The sequence below is a fragment of the Mirounga leonina genome, unplaced genomic scaffold (assembly GCF_011800145.1).
Source record: "Mirounga leonina isolate KUSES-001 unplaced genomic scaffold, KU_Mleo_1.0 Mir_170, whole genome shotgun sequence".
Classification (NCBI taxonomy): domain Eukaryota; kingdom Metazoa; phylum Chordata; class Mammalia; order Carnivora; family Phocidae; genus Mirounga; species Mirounga leonina.
This window is the reverse complement of record NW_023270433.1, coordinates 29,450,002-29,465,612: the sequence shown is the minus strand read 5'-3', so window position 1 is coordinate 29,465,612 and position 15,611 is coordinate 29,450,002. Positions and strand designations below refer to the sequence as shown.

The window sequence follows — 15,611 nt, the reverse complement described above, 5'->3', positions numbered from 1 at the left end:
CTTCCTTCCTTCCTTCCTTCCTTCCTTCCTTCCTTCCTTCCTTCCTTCCTTCCTTCCTATGTCTCCAGGCCTTAATATCCTCCTCTGTAAAGTGGGATCTCAACTTCACAAGAGCATTAAATGAGTTTGTAGAGTGCCTGCACACAGTAGGCATGAGATCCCTCCTTGTCCTCCAAAACCAAGCTAGGCCCCCTGATGTTGATAATACCAGAACACACTGTATCCACCCCATTCTCACTCTTTCTCACCCTTTATGCATTTGTCTTTAACGTGGTAAAAAAAAAAAAAAAAACTAAACTAAACTAAAACTCAAAGTGATTGCTGTAAGCTACCAGCTTCCCTAGTTATGGCACTGTCTGGGTAAGGGTTAGTTTTACAGGGATTTTTTTTTTTTTCCCCTGAGCACTAAACCAAAATCTAGGTCAAGAGAAGGCAAATAAAATTTTCTTCCTGAGGCAAATAAAGGTTCTGGGGAAATCTAAAAGTAATGAATGACCATGATCATAGGAAAGCATAAAATTCTCAGGACTATATTCCTTTGGGATAACTCATAAAATGGAAGGGAAAAAAACACCCTAAAAATCAAAGTGCTTGATGGCATAGGGTGTGATGCTCTAATAAGTGAACTGTCAATGGAATGAAGGAAAAAGAAGCAGAAAACTAAGTTGTCTTAATAGAGTTTAGGCTCAGACAGCTTCTAAAAGTGGGGGAGCATTAGACATAGAACATGATTATTAAAGGAAATTGAAATGTTTGAAACACAAAACTGAGGCCCATTTGGCAACGGAAGTTTTGGCCAAGACCTGTCCTAAGGAGAGCAAAGGGCCAGGCCAGGTAAAGGTCATCAACATGCTTGACTCCATGTGCCCCCTGAAGGCACACTTTCTGGTTTCCCCATCTCCACCTGATGCTCATGCAAGCCCCTGATCAGACCAAGATGGCCTGATCTGGGGGATATGTGAGTTTCATCAGATTTGATTTTTGTCAAAGGAGAATGGAGGAAGAATATGGAGGATAGTGATGATACAATGGAGAGCAGGGCTAGCAACAGCTGTCGGGAGTCAAGGTTGGAGTGTCAGAATCGTGACTAAAACATGCCACCTGCCAAGAGATGCGTGGTAGAAACAGTTTTACTTATGCTAGCAGCACGAATTATTCTTGTTATAACAATGACAGCAATAACAATAATAGTAGCTATTTTTTTTGAGGTGTTAGGATGCCTCTGGTTCTTTTTACACGTGATCTGCCATCTCAGCACCCCTCTGAGGAGAGGTTTATTACTCCTGTTTTCTGGGTGGGGAAACTCTCGTTCGGGGGGGGGGGGCAAGTAACTTGCCTGGAGTCACAGGACGGGTACACGGGGACTCCTGTTTCCTCCAAGCCAATGGTCTAAAGCAGGGCTGCTTACCTTTTGGCTTCCACCAAAAGGTAAGATTAGCCCTCTCCCTCTCCCCCTCCCAGCAGTTTATAACCTTGGACATTAAACCTGCATTCATCAGGGAAGAATGCCTTGCGTCGGCAGACCTGGGTGGCCCTGCTCTTGCTGGGGTATCATTTCACGTGGACAGCAGCCTGGCCAGTGTGTCAGAGGAGCGTGAGCACATTCGCCTCTGGTGCCACGTGCCGTGGCTCCCGTAGCATCAGCATTTGGCCACCTCCGGGCTTGGATGTGCTGATGAAACTCAAAGTGCAGGAAAGCAAGGGCAAGGCTTCCTGGAGCTTAGAGAAACAGCAACCCTGGAGCAACATAGACTGCTTGCAGGGTTGGGTGGTTTTTTTTAAAGTCTCTTAACTTAGCAATATGTTCAAAACTGAGATATGATATGATATGTGGAAAGAGCATGGGACCCGGGGGCTGTGAAACACTGGGGAATCCTCCAACCTCTCTGACCCTCAGTGTTGCCATTGGTCAAATGGGCTGGTCATGCCTCCATCCAAAACTGATTATGAAGCAGGAATGAAACGACATATGGTGAGGGGTGTAGCACAGAGTACATTTTTATTAAATGGCCCAATCTGAATGCATAGTTCTGGTTTAGAGGTCTCCAACTGCAGACTCTCCTAACAGGCAAAAATAAGATGATGTCATTTGTGAGCATTAGGGTCAATACCTCCAACAACTGCCATGTTTATTTTCCACTCCCCACCCCACTCTAGACAGTTCTGATTTGAATATGACGGGCCACGATTCAATGTATTCGTGAGCACTATGACGTCTGAGTTCACAAACAAACTTGTACATGCCAGTAAATCTCCTGGATCATAGAGTTACAATCAGTAGAGGCTTAGTAATATTATAGGGGAAGACCTTTCGTAAAAAGGGGCCACATCTACACGATGCAAGGAAGATCCATGGTTGGGTCAATATGGCATTTTAAAATCTCTTTTCTAATCTGTGGTGCAGATGTTTCCTTATTGTCTTGAAATCTGCTGTGGGGGTCGGGCTAGTTCCAGCACCCTGAAACCAGCAGTCATTATTTTGGTCATAGGGATGGAGCTAGTGTTATTTCAGCATGGTTCACAAAATTTTTATTGAGGTTCTATGTATAAGGCATTTGGTTAGCTCCAGAGGCATTTCGCAGAGAGTATAGTTTTGTAGAGAATACACGATGAATAAGACTGGCCTGTTGTCAAGAGGCTTCTAATCTAAGAAGTGGGAAGAGAAAGTTGAGGGGAGAATCAAATCAAATCAAACCAAATAACAGAATGCATATTAAAAAAGTACCAAGTTGTGGTGGTGGTGGTGTCCAATGAAGACTCCATGAAGTAACATGAAAGAAAAGTCTAGATATTCCAGACTGCTCCATGGCTAAATCGTGCTCCATAGCATCTGATCGAGTTCGTGAGACTGTAAGACCTATGCACAGAGGGACAGTGAGAACTTAAGATGATCTAAATTCTAGGGCTTAGAAATACCACCCCCTTGAGACTAGAGACAACTAAAGCCTGAATGTGATAAAGAACAAGGTTTGCCTTGTCTGAGGAAACATGTATGTGCAGTTAGGACGCTGCAGAGGCAGAGGCAGAAAGGACGGGGCTGCAGACTTTCAGGATGAGTGACCAGTAGTTATCTGACAGGAAAGAGTTACACTGGGGTCAGCAGTGACCACCAGCCCCCATTGTCCCATATTCCCTCCTAGCGAGTTGTTTACTGCCTTGTCAGTGTTTTCTCTTTGCCTTTTGCTTAATCATATCAAAGTCCAGTTTTTCCCTCACTATCTAATCAGGATTGTCAGTTACTTATGTCATTTATGACCCCCAGCCTGTATTTTTTTCACTATTCCTTATCTCTTTGGTGGAACTGTTTGGCCTTTAGGTGGGTAGGCATTGTGCACCAGTGGAAAGAGGCACAGAGAGGGAGGCACAAGATCTAGGTGGTGGTCTAGTTCTGCCCCTGGCTAGCTAGGGGACTAAAGGAAACCACGTTCTCTCAGCCTCCCATACGTGATGTGCAAAGTGGGCCTAGGAATCCCACCCCTGTATAACTTTTCCATGTGGTCCCACTGAGTGAGCGATAGCATCTAAGTGAGTGCTTTGGAATACATAGAATACATCATTCAGCTGGCTAGGCATTGTTTTGGAGGGGAAGGAGTTGGTCCTATCTCTGGCTCAAGGTCACACCATTAGTAAGTAACAGGGCAAGGACTTCAATATCAATCTGTGATTTTAAAGCCATCCTAGGGCCTTGAACTCATCATCTCTGCAGTGAAGGAGGGATCCCTTCTAGCGAAGGCCATGTTCTATGGTCTTCTCCTCTGAAATTCCATGTTTTTTTTAACACACATGGTTGTCCTAAAACAAAGTAAATGGTTTTAAACAATAATATAAGAAACTCAGACCATAAAAATGTTTTCTTTTGGGAATTATTGTTAAAATAGATTATTTTTTGACTAGACATCTTCAAAATACTGGGGCACCTGGGTGGCCCAGTTGGTTATGCATCTGACTCTTGATTTCAGCTCAAGTCATGGTCTCAGGGTCCTGGGATCAAGCTGGGCATCAGGGCATCAGGCTCCGTGCTCAGCAGGGAGTCTGCTTGAAGGACTCTCTCTCCCTCTGCCCCTCCCTCCTGCTCGAGCTCCTGCTCTCATTCTCTCTCTCTCTCTCAAATAAATTAATAAATCTTCAAAAGAAAAGAAAAATCTTCAAAATACTGGTGTGTATGAAAGAACCTGGGTAGTTCTAACTACCTGTCTCCTATTCCCCTACCCCTTGGGTTGCTTCATCCCATAGGAATGAAGAGTGCCAGGCTGACCAGATCTTGGAAAGCTGGACAAAAGGCTCAGACTCTGAGGGGCAGGCAACCAGCCAGCATCTGCAAAGAGTGGACCAGTCCATTGCTTTGTGACCACCTCAGCCATCTACTCCCCGACAAAATGAAGAACAGGGTCACTCAGCCTCCCAGGTAATTAATCCAGTTACCTACAAACTCAACCTTGTGCCTTTCTGAACATCCAGACATAAAATTTTGTGGCAAGTCAATATTTTTTCATCATTAAGAATCTGGACTCTGAAGTTAAATAGAACTTCCTCTTAAATTCTGGCTCAGGACTTCCTCACTGTGTTACTTTGGCCAAGTCCTCTAAGCTCTTTGAGCCTCAGTTTCCTCAGCAGTGAAAGGAAAATAATAAAACATAAACTACAACATTGTTGGAGGATTGGATTGAATGATGGTGAACAAAACGGGTTATGCATAATGCCTGGCAAAAATTAATTACTGGATAAATAACAGTTGCTATCATCCCTTTCTCCTACATTCTCCAAATTCCCTTTTCCTTCTCAGTCACCAAAGAAGAGTCACTCTAAAACTTTTGCTCCCACAATACCCAACGTCAAAAGCTTTCCTCATTTAATAGGCAGAAAAATTAAGCTGGATCCTGAGTTCATCTCAAAAGTGGCGTACCCACACCCAAGAAGAGTAACACTCCCCCCCAGAAAGTAGTGGGGAGCTTTAGATGAGGAAAGATTTTTTTCACCCCGTATGGTATCCAAAGTTTGAAAGTGTGACTTATCCCTTGAAAGAGATGAAGAGAGAGGTAGAAACAGGCCTGAGGAGATGGAAGAAAATGGCAATATGATTTGTGGAAAGCATAAAGGGGCATGAAGGAGGAGAGTTGAATAAAGAGATGGCCATGCATTAAAGACTTAAATATGAGACAGAAAACCATTAAAATCCTAGAGGAGAACACAGACGGTAACCCTTTTGACATCGGCCATAGCAACTTCTTACTGGACACCTCTTCTGAGGCAAAGGAGCCAAAAGCAAAAATAAACTATTGGGACTTCATCAAAATAAGGAGCTTCTGCACAGTGAAGGAAACAATCAACAAAATTCAAAGGCAGCCTGTGGAATGGGAGAAGCTATTTGCAAATGACATTTCTGATAAAGGGCTGGTATCCAAAATCTATAAAGAACTTATAAAACTCAATACCCAAAAAACCAATAACCCAGTTAAAAAATGGGCATAAGACATGAATAGACATTTTTCCAAAGAAGACATACAATTTAAAATTGAACATTAGTCATCCCTGTTCCTAAAAGTCCTTTGAGGGGTGCCTGGGTGGTTCAGTCATTGAGCGTCTGCCTTCAGCTCAGGTCATGATCCCAGAGTCCTGGGATCGAGCCCCACGTCAGGCTCCTTGCTCAGCGGGGAGCCTGCTTCTCCTTCTCCCACTCCACTGCTTGGGTTCTCTTTCTTGCTGTGTCTCTCTCTGTCAAATAAATAAATAAAATCTTTAAAAATAAATAAAGATAAATAAAAGTCCTTTGAAACACCCCCACACCCAGGCGGGCTGTTCCATTCACTGCTGGAGGCTCTACTTCTCTCCTCTGCCATGTCCCCTGCTCATTTCCTCCCTCTCAGGTTGTCCTTAGAAGTCTGACTTGTTTTTACTCAACCAGTAGGTTGAGGCAGTACCCCACCATGCACCTCCAGACCTTTGTATCTCCAAAAAATCAATGTTCTGGGCTGTCAGACAGAGCCCTATGCTCTGCTGGGACAAGCCACTCAGAAACCCTGAAACTTCTCCAACCCGCTCCACCTTCCTTCAGGGGTGTTTGGCATTACATCACAATTTTGGTTTCTCTTGTAAGCATATTCCAAGGTTGTGGTGAGGGCCACAAGAGAGGCAAGCCCCCTTGTGAGTTCAGAGGAGGGTCATCTCTTTCTCTGAGGTGGTCAGGGAAGAATCCAAACGCAGACCTGCTGACCAGAAGTGAGAGGGTCGAGGTTTTCCAGCTCTGAGATCGAACTTCAGGTATGTGTTTTGGATGGAGGTGGGTGCCAGGCTGCAAGGAGGAGCAATCCCCCCATGGGCCTGTTTTCCCTGTGCCCTACTGCTCTGAATGTGGGAGTGGAACAGAACCAGAAAACACCAGAGAAGAGTGAACAAAGGACAAGTATTCCTTTGTACCCAGATGATGTAATTTCATTTTCTTGAGCTAGACATGACAAGGACAGACTGTGACCCTGTTAGTTAATCATGGCCTGGAAGAAAGGCAAGGGAAGATCTGCACGATTCTGACTTTAAATTATTTGTTCATAGACCCCCTTTAAAGGGGGTCTTAAAAATCAAGCCCACACTAGTGTGGTTTTTACATGTTTGCTTATAAAGTCAGGAACAGCATTGTTTTCATTAGGTATATATCAATGGTTTTTTATCTTGGCCAAGGAGGGCATCTAGCCAAACCTAGAACTACTTGGCTATTAACATAAAGACTATAAGTTTTGGGAATATAACTTTAACCAGGACCAACACCAGAAGACCAGGAAGATCTGAGCTTCACATTCAAGAAAGGCCTCAAATTCAGTTTTGACGTTATCACCAAATGAGTTATACACAAAATTATTGTTATATGTGTGTATCCAAAGCATTAACATGCTAAACATATGCATGCAAATTAACTCTGGTTTTGCCATTTCTTCATTTTTAATATACTTACTGGAAGCTGAAAAATAGGGAAGTAGCTTGGATCTCCCATGGCCTCTGAGAGGCCCTGCCCCATGACTATCTTGATTATGTAGAGAGAGAGAGAGAGAGAGAGATCTTTGTTCTACAGCAAAGGAGTATAAACTTGGGCTTAAGTCCCTTAATTATTGGAAAGATCGCCTGAAAGAAACATCAGGAGAGGATCCCTGGAAGAATATGCAGTCCATCCAGTTTGATAATGTCAGAGGTATAGAGAATGGGCACATTGCATACCCAGGCAATTGCATACCTTTCCTGCTGGAACTGTTTTGGGTGAATAGCGCTAATGTGCTTTTGGTGTGTCATGCTCTGACTTGCCTGGGGGCCATCACCAGAAATCAGTCCGTGCTACTCACTCTCAGGCCATTGTCCAATAATCCCCTCACGGCCTGTGCTCGGTATGAAGTGCACAGACAAAAATTCTTGCCTGACCTGAGAACTAAGAAGAGTTGTGCTTCTCCTGGACAGTCAGTTAATTTTATCTTCTAATGTTGTGAAACCACTTAACTGACCACGTTTCCATCTCTCATTGCCTGCTAGTTCATTCATATTTTTGATCTACTCATATCAAGTGTTGAACCATAGTGGTTAGTTAGTTCACTGTTATTAGTTTGGCTAGTTCTGTTTAGGTTTATCTTTGTTTTTTGGTGTTTTAATGTATGTTTGGTTTTATGTGTGTGTATGGGTGTGTGTTTTTACATTTTATTCATTAATCCAGATGTATTTTATTTTTGTGAATAGTTTGAAGCAGGAATTTAAATGTATTTTTCCCCAAATAGTGAAGCAGGAATTTAAATGTATTTTTCCCCCAAATAGTAAAGTGTATGAGCCATGCATGTTCTTTTTTTTTTTTAAGGATTTTATTTATTTATTTGTCAGAGAGAGAGAGAGCACAAGCAGGGGGAGGAACAGAGGGAGAGGGAGAAGTGGGCTCCCTGCTGAGCAGGGAGCCCAACGTGGGACTCGATCCCAGGACCCCGGGGTCATGACCTGAGCTGAAGGCAGAAGCTTTCCCCACTAAGCCACCCAGGGGTTCCAACCATGCATCTTCTTAACGTTCTTCATGCATGTTCTTAAATGCAAATAACAGACTCAACTTGTCTTTGCTTGGGCTGCTATACCCAAATATGATAGACTGGGTGGTTTAAACAACAAACATTTATTTTCTCACAGTTCTGGAGGCTGGGAAGTCCAAGATCAAGGTGCTGGCAGATCCAGGGTGTGGTGAGGACATGTCTCCTGGTTTGCAGATGGCTGTCTTCTCATTGTATCCTCCCTCACCTGGAAGAGAGCAGAGAGAAAGGAAGCAAGCTCTCCCCTGTCTCTTCTTGTAAGGGCACTAATCTCATCCATGAAGGCTCCACCTTCCCAAAGGCCCCACCTCCTAATACCATTACGCTGGGGGTTAGGAATATGGATTTTGCGAGGACACAAACGTTCAGCCCATGACACTACTCCAACTTAAGCAGAGAGGGATTTGTTAAAGGATATTTGGTATCTCACAGACCTCTGTGAGGGCCAGAGAACTAGACTTGTAGGCTACAATACACAGCCAAGAACAAGACAGGCATGGTCAGCACATCTGACCACACCGTGGGATGGTTCTAACAAAAAAAACCCCAAAACTTTAAAAAAAAAACTGACTCATTGAGACACCTGCAGCTCTGACAAAAGAGCAAACGATCTTGACACCACACGTCCCAGAAGAACAGTCTCTCCTGGAACATGCCTCCTCACGTGGCTCTTTTCCACATTGGGTGTCTTGGGGCAGGGTAGGGGCAATGGAGACCTAAGTCATATGCCCAATTTATGGATTTTCCTGGGAAAGCAGGACTTGTTTACAAAGTGAGAAAGGTCAGAGGGTGTTCAAAAATGTTGGACCGCCATGATGAAGAGTTCTGTTACCTTAATCTGGATACTATTTCTAAAAAAATTCAGCATTCTTTTGAGGTACTGTTCATAATATACTTGATTAATACATATATGTAGGGGCACCTGGGTGGCTCAGTCGGTTAAGTGTCTGCCTTCATCTAGGGTCATGATCCCTGGGTCTTGGGATCGAGCCCCGCATCAAGCCCCACATCGAGCGCGTTGGGCTCCCTGCTCAGGGGAGAGTCTGCTTCTCCCTTTTTCTCTCCCTCTGCCATTCCCCCTGCTCATGCTTGCTTTTTGTCTCTCAAATAAAGAAATAAAATCTTAAAAAAAAATACATATATGTATATGCATGCACAGCACACACATATTATGCTATTTTTCTATGAATGCATTTTACTTTTTCCTTGTAGTACTCAGCGCTGTTTAATTACTTTATTATACATGTAAATATCTAGATGACCTCCCCTACAATCTTCTTCAAAGATTTCTTCGTTCTTCTTATCTTCTAATTCTCCAAGTGAACTTTAGCAGGGTTTTGTGAAATTTTCAATTTGACATTCTGATCGAAATTATAGGAAATAATTGATGTGTTGTTAGAACTTAGCATCAACAAAGATGAAATGGCACCTCTATTTATTTTGTATTCACAAAATTATCATAGTTCTTGTGATAATTGGCTCTATGCATTTCTTGTTAAGTTTATGCTATGTTGCTGTGTTAAGTGAGATATTTTTCCTTTATATTTTTAACTTAACGATTGCTCTTAGAAAATCCATTTCTTTCATTATAGAAAAGCTCTTTAGTAACTTACCTTCTTTTTGACATTCATAACTAGTTCTAATAGTTTTTCAGTTGACGTTCTTCCATTTTAAATATCCTACTCTAAGAGAAATGATATCTGGTACAAATAATAAAATACTGCCATAGTCCTTTTCAATAGCCTCTTATACATTGGTTAGAACTTACAGACAAAGGCTAAAATTTTGTGCTAATAGTGGCCTTCTTTATTTCTAAATTATTTTTCATGGCAATCTACCAGCGTTTTATTGTTAAGCGTGATACTGCTTTTTGGTGTGAGATACTCGTTTTTAGGAAATGGTCTGGCTTCACACCAGAAGGAACGCTGAAGCACTAGCTTCCGTTGGGGCAAGGCAGCCGCGCGGGGCGCCTGTAGGAGCGGCTGGCGGGCCGGGTGCGAGGAGGGGACCCTGCCTGAGCCGGGCAGCAGGTGCGGGCTCGGGCTGCAGGACCTGTGGGACCCAGTAGGGAAGGTGGGGCCGAGGTGGGTGTGGCGGGGGGGGTCTCTGTCCCGGCAGGTGGCGCCTGGGGGGAGGGGCTGTCGCCGTGCCAGGGGGGGCGGGGGGCGCGCCGCAGCAGGGAAGGGGGAGCGAACGGCAGGGCCCAGGCCTTCTGCAGGGAGCGCGCTGCCCTTCTGCGCGTCCCCGATGTCTGCGGGGAGCAGGCCGGACGACCTGCAGGGGGCGCACGAGGAGGCGGTGGCCCCGGCGGAAGCAGAGCCTGCAGAGTTGGATGCCAGGGGCAGTCGCGCCAACACTTGCGGGGGCCGCAGTAAGCGGAGCCGCCTGACGACTTAGTCTTGGCGTCAAGCCCGTAGGACCGTCCCCGAGCAGGCGGTATCTATGTGAGCGAATCGCGCACATCCGTGCGCGAGCAGAGGAAGGGCAACCATATAAACCGTGCGTCGGCAGGCAGATAGAAATGTAGGTGAAGATACAGATATACATCATCCTCTCTGACTTCCAAAACAGACTGAATGTATGCTTCAAGAATAAAGGAGAGAAGACGTATTCCACCCCCCAAAAGGGAACAAAGGAGAAAGAGGGAAACAAAAATGGAAGAAGAGATAGTGCAAAATAAGGTGGTAGAAATAAATACAAAAACTCAATTGTGATAATTGTGAATAGATTAAGGTCTCCAATTAATAAATTTCCTATGCTGGATTTTTTTAAAAAAATCAGGATATGCTGTTTATAAGAGACACAGTTGAAATGTAGAGTCAGAAAGTTTAAAGTAGGGGCGCCTGGGTGGCTCAGTTGGTTAAGCAATTGCCTTCTGCTCAGGTCATGATCCTGGAGTCCCGGGATCGAGTCCCATATCGGGCTCCCTGCTCGGCGAGGAGCCTGCTTCTCCCTCTGACCCTCCCCCCTCTCATGTACTCTCTCTCATTCTCACTCTCTCAAATGAATAAATAAATCTTTATTAAAAAAAAAAGTTTAAAGTAAAAGACATTTCATTTTTTTTGTTCTAAATGTTTATATCACAATAGCAAAGAGACTGAAAATTGAGCTAAGCTACTCAAGTTGAAAGACAAAATAAACCCAAAGAAAAGATAAGAGTAGAAACAAATGAAACAAAATAGAGGTAGAAGTTGATTCTTTGAGAAGATGAATAAAATGGCAAACCCTTTGCCAAGACTGTTTACTCGTCTTCTTTTTTCCTTTATCAATGTTAAGAATGAAAGGAAGGGTATTAAAAAGGCAAGAAGGATCTCAAGAAACTTGTTACTGGGGTGCGTGGGTGGCTCAGTTGGTTAAGCATCTGCCTTCGGCTGGGGTCATGATCCAGCCTCAAGCCCGGCTCTCTCCTTAGTGAGAGCCTGCTTCTCCGTCTCCCTCTGCCTGCTGCTCTGTCTACTTGTGTTCTCTGTGTGTGTGTGTGTAAAATAAATAAAATCTTAAAAAAAAAAAAAAAAGAAAGAAACTTGTTACCTACGTATCTGAAAACCTAGCTAAAATGAGCAATTACTGGAATAATGTAACTAACAAAAAAGACTCAAGAAGAAAATAAAATAATCATTAAAGAAATAGAAACCGAAGTTGATCTTACCACAAGGATAATTCTAAGGTCACACAATTTTATTGGTTTGTATGAACCATGGAACAAATGCTTCTGATTTGAGTCAGTACCATTCTGGAGTACAGAAAGAGGGGACACTACCCAACTTATTTATGAGACTTCCATAAACCTGCAGCCAAAACCTGACAAGATAGGATGAAAGAGGACAATTACAGCCAATCTCTTTAGTGAACATAGATGGGAAAGTTCTGAAGAAAATCTTAGCCAGTTGAATACAATAACTTGAACAAGTACCATGACATGGGTTTATCTCAGGACTGCAAACTTAGTTTATCATGAGAAGATCAAATAATGTAAGTGGCTACATTATCAAATTAAACGGGGAAAATAATCATCTCTTAGAGGACGTTGTCAGACAAAACTCATGATTCAAGACTTATGGACAGAAGGAACTGCCCTTTAATAAAAGTATCTATGAAAAACCAATAGCAAGCATCATCGTTATTGGTGAAATACTGGAAAAATTTTGTTTAGGATAAGAAGTAAGACAAAGGTCCCTGGTATCACCACTTCTGTTCAGTATTGTCCTAGCCAGTGAATTAAGACAAGAAAGAATAAAAAGTATGAAGTTTAGAAATGAAGAAACAAAACTGTTCATTATTTGTAGATGATAAGTTTGTCTGCTTGGATGGAATAATTATTAGAATTAATCATAGTTTAGGGGGCCCTGGGTGGCTCAGTCATTAGGCGTCTGCCTTCGGCTCAGGTCATGATCCCGGGGTCCTGGGATCGAGCGCCACGTTGCGCGGGCTCCCTGCTCAGCGGGGAGTCTGCTTCTCCCTCGCACTCTCCCTCGGTGCTCTCTCTCTGTCTCTCAAATAAATAAAATCTTTTTTAAAAAGGCAGCAGCTATGTGATGAGGATGAATAAATGAATATTAAAGTATTTTTAGAAATTTCTCATGATGCCAAATGTCAGCCAGATAACCTCCTATTTCCTCATCTCCTCATTTAAATATTTTGGCATCTCATAGATACCATTTAATTATACTCATGTACTTTTTCTTCATGTCTGATCCATGTCTATAGTAGCACTTCCTGAAGGTTCTTATAAAAACGTGTTACTGTTTATAAAATAGAATCTATCTTAAAAAAAAAAGACCCCAAAACATACTTCCAGATTGCATAACCCAGAGAGTATATCTGGTTAATCCCCTCCGTAAGCTACTTGTGACTGCACGCACTTCACTCTGCTCTTGGTCCGTCTCCATTTTAATGTTCCACCACCTCAAACTTAAAGGGCCCCGAAGTGAATTCACGTCCCCTCCACTATCAACCACGGACACAAGAACCACTAGCATTTATTTAGCCTTTAACACGAACCAAGCACGTTACATACCTCCTTCAATTACTAGGTATTTTCCTCATCCTCACCATTTTCCAGATGAGGAAGTGGAGAGCTTATGTAACTTGCCCAAGGTCATACTGAGCTGAGACATGACCCCAGCAGATATGACTCCCACGCCCTGGTGCTTAACCACTTCTTTCTATTCATGCTTTCTATGATGACAAGATAATTCCTAAAACAACAGCTGTTGGAATGATTGGCAAAAGAACTGTTTTCCTTTACATCTTGGGCAAATCAATGTCTACAATCAATCCAGAACTCTGGTATCCTCTCAGATCACTCAGTCCCTATGATTCCTGCCATTGCTAACAAACACCCTAAAAATTAGTGTGTTCAGCCAGATAGATTCTGCTCAGAGAAACTGTGGTCTTTTATCCCCTAGTGACCTCTTGTGGTTCGTGGACTGCCTGCTGGGGCATCCACTTCGGAGTATCCCTGTCTTGCTGCCTCCTGAATGCTCGTCCTGGGGCTACAGAGAAAAGGCCGTAGGCGAACTGCCTGGCTCTGGGACCTTCGACTACTCAGTTCACCAGTATGAATGTCAGTTGTCTCATCTAGTAAAGGCAGGCACAGATATATGCCCCCAACAGAACTGTAAGAATTCCATGAAATATGGCATATGCAAGGGCCATATAAAATGCTAATTATAGTATGTGACAGAGATAAAAGAACAGAAGAGAAAGTAGAAAAAATAACTGAACATTGCAAGATAGGAATGTGGTTAAACAGTTTTTGTTTCTTACAGATGCTTCCATTCCTCCAAGTACCATCGCTGAGGGCCGACTGTATTCCAGACACTGTTACAAAGGATGGAGAAGACCTCAGGACAGGTGCTTCCCTCAAGGGCTGTAGGGGAGGTGAAACTTGACCTCTCCCCTCATTAGGGTCTCCTCAGCTGGGCCTGAGAATTGAATCAACATAAAACAGGTTAACAGGAGAAAAGCAAACAGATTTTCACATGCAGATGGGAGGCCCCACAGGAAAATGAAGACCCAGAGAAGCAGTTAGAGATGAACGTCCATACACTAAATTGAGCAAAAGTAGTAAATTGTGGAAACATGAAAAGACAAAGCGTTGGGACAGTCAATGGTGGAGAAGTGACTGAGATGGAAGGGTTAGTTTAACAAGGTTGGTTTGTACAGATTTCTCTCAGCCTAGTCTTCCATCTCTGGTGATAAGAATTTTTCTTTCCTTCTGTTATAGGGGAGGCATCTTTCACACAGGACTTTCATCTCCTGCTTTCAGGAATAAAAAGGAAGGTCAGAGTGTCCTTTTTGCATCTGCTGTCTTTTAGGTTGGCTTAACGCAAAATAATCTTGATGTCAAAGTGACATTTTTGGAGATGACATCTTCTGGTTTCCTTCGGGGCTCACACCTGCAGGGGAGAGATGGGCTGTAACAAATAATGCCCTGTGATAAGTATTGTAAGAGAGGTATGCTCATAGCAGTAAGGGAGTCTCCCACGCCTTTTCTGGAGAAGGGAAGTAAAATCCCAGGTAAGCGTATGGGGAGCACCTAGTGGGGAAGGCAGGATTGTGCTCTGTCCACTAGAGGGAACTCGTGCTCTTTCTCTGAGATCTGAGATGCTGGTTAGTTCTAGTCAGGATAGAGATCGCTTCAATAGTACTGGGTTAAGATAAATGCTCGGGTGCCTCTTGGTCTTTTTAGATGTATCCTATTGAATGGCTTCCCTCCTTGCTCCTCTTCAAGCTGGTACCGTAGGAGGAGTCTGAGTCCTCCTCCCACTCAAAAAATTTGCTTCCTTCTCTTCAAAGATAAAGCAAGAACCAGAGTGAAGTCCCACCAGGCAGGAGGATGACTCATCAAGGCGCAAGTCATATTTCCTAGCCCAACGTACGAGGATAGACGACATCAGGATTTGGGGATGATTTTCCCATAATAGTCGCTTGTGCACATGTACTCTAAGGGGGTGGCCTTTGCCAAGGTATTGAAAGGAGGTGTCAAGACAGGGTTCAAAAATTTGGGACCCCGACATACTTACCACTCACCACAACTAACAGATAATTTTGGATATTTCCATTTTATTATTTATTAATGTTTTCATTATCATTTCATGACTACATGATTTGTTGAGTCAGGTTCTCTTGAGAATTTGGCAAAAACGTGAATCAGAAATTTTCTAGAATGTATTTAATTGCAGCAACTATATTTTATAGGAAAATACGTCTCTAATTCCTAGATGGATTTCCTTCTTTTCATCATGTATATTTTTATAATCTGTCAATGTTTCCATTTGCATACTCTTACATAAGGAAGTCTAAAATAGTCTCTGATGGTCTCAATGGAAAGTTAAGATGGAGTCTCTCAGTTTGTATGATATCCAAATGAAGGGAGATACGGACAATTTTTCTCACTTAATGTAAATTTGGTTTATTTCTTTTTTGACATATAAAAGCTGTACTTATTTAATGTATACCACTTGATGAGTTTAGAGATAAGTATACATTCATGAAACCACCACAATATATACCAGACATATTTATCACCTCCAAAAGTTTCCTCCCACCCTCTTTAATTATTAT

General features: G+C 43.0%; 1 long non-coding RNA gene across 3 annotated transcripts in view; it reads left to right on the top strand.

The window, feature by feature from the left end:
- The window catches only part of LOC118017881, a 25,872-nt gene extending 10,760 nt beyond the window's left edge, over nucleotides 1-15,112 (top strand). For 2 of the 3 annotated variants that reach the window (XR_004681258.1, XR_004681256.1), the window contains 2 exons: nucleotides 4,234-4,405; nucleotides 13,814-15,112. This is a non-coding gene — a long non-coding RNA (uncharacterized LOC118017881). The remainder of the gene's footprint in view (nucleotides 1-4,233; nucleotides 4,406-13,813) is intronic. The other variant, XR_004681257.1, reaches the window with a different exon arrangement.
- The last annotated feature ends 499 nt before the right edge of the window (nucleotides 15,113-15,611 follow it).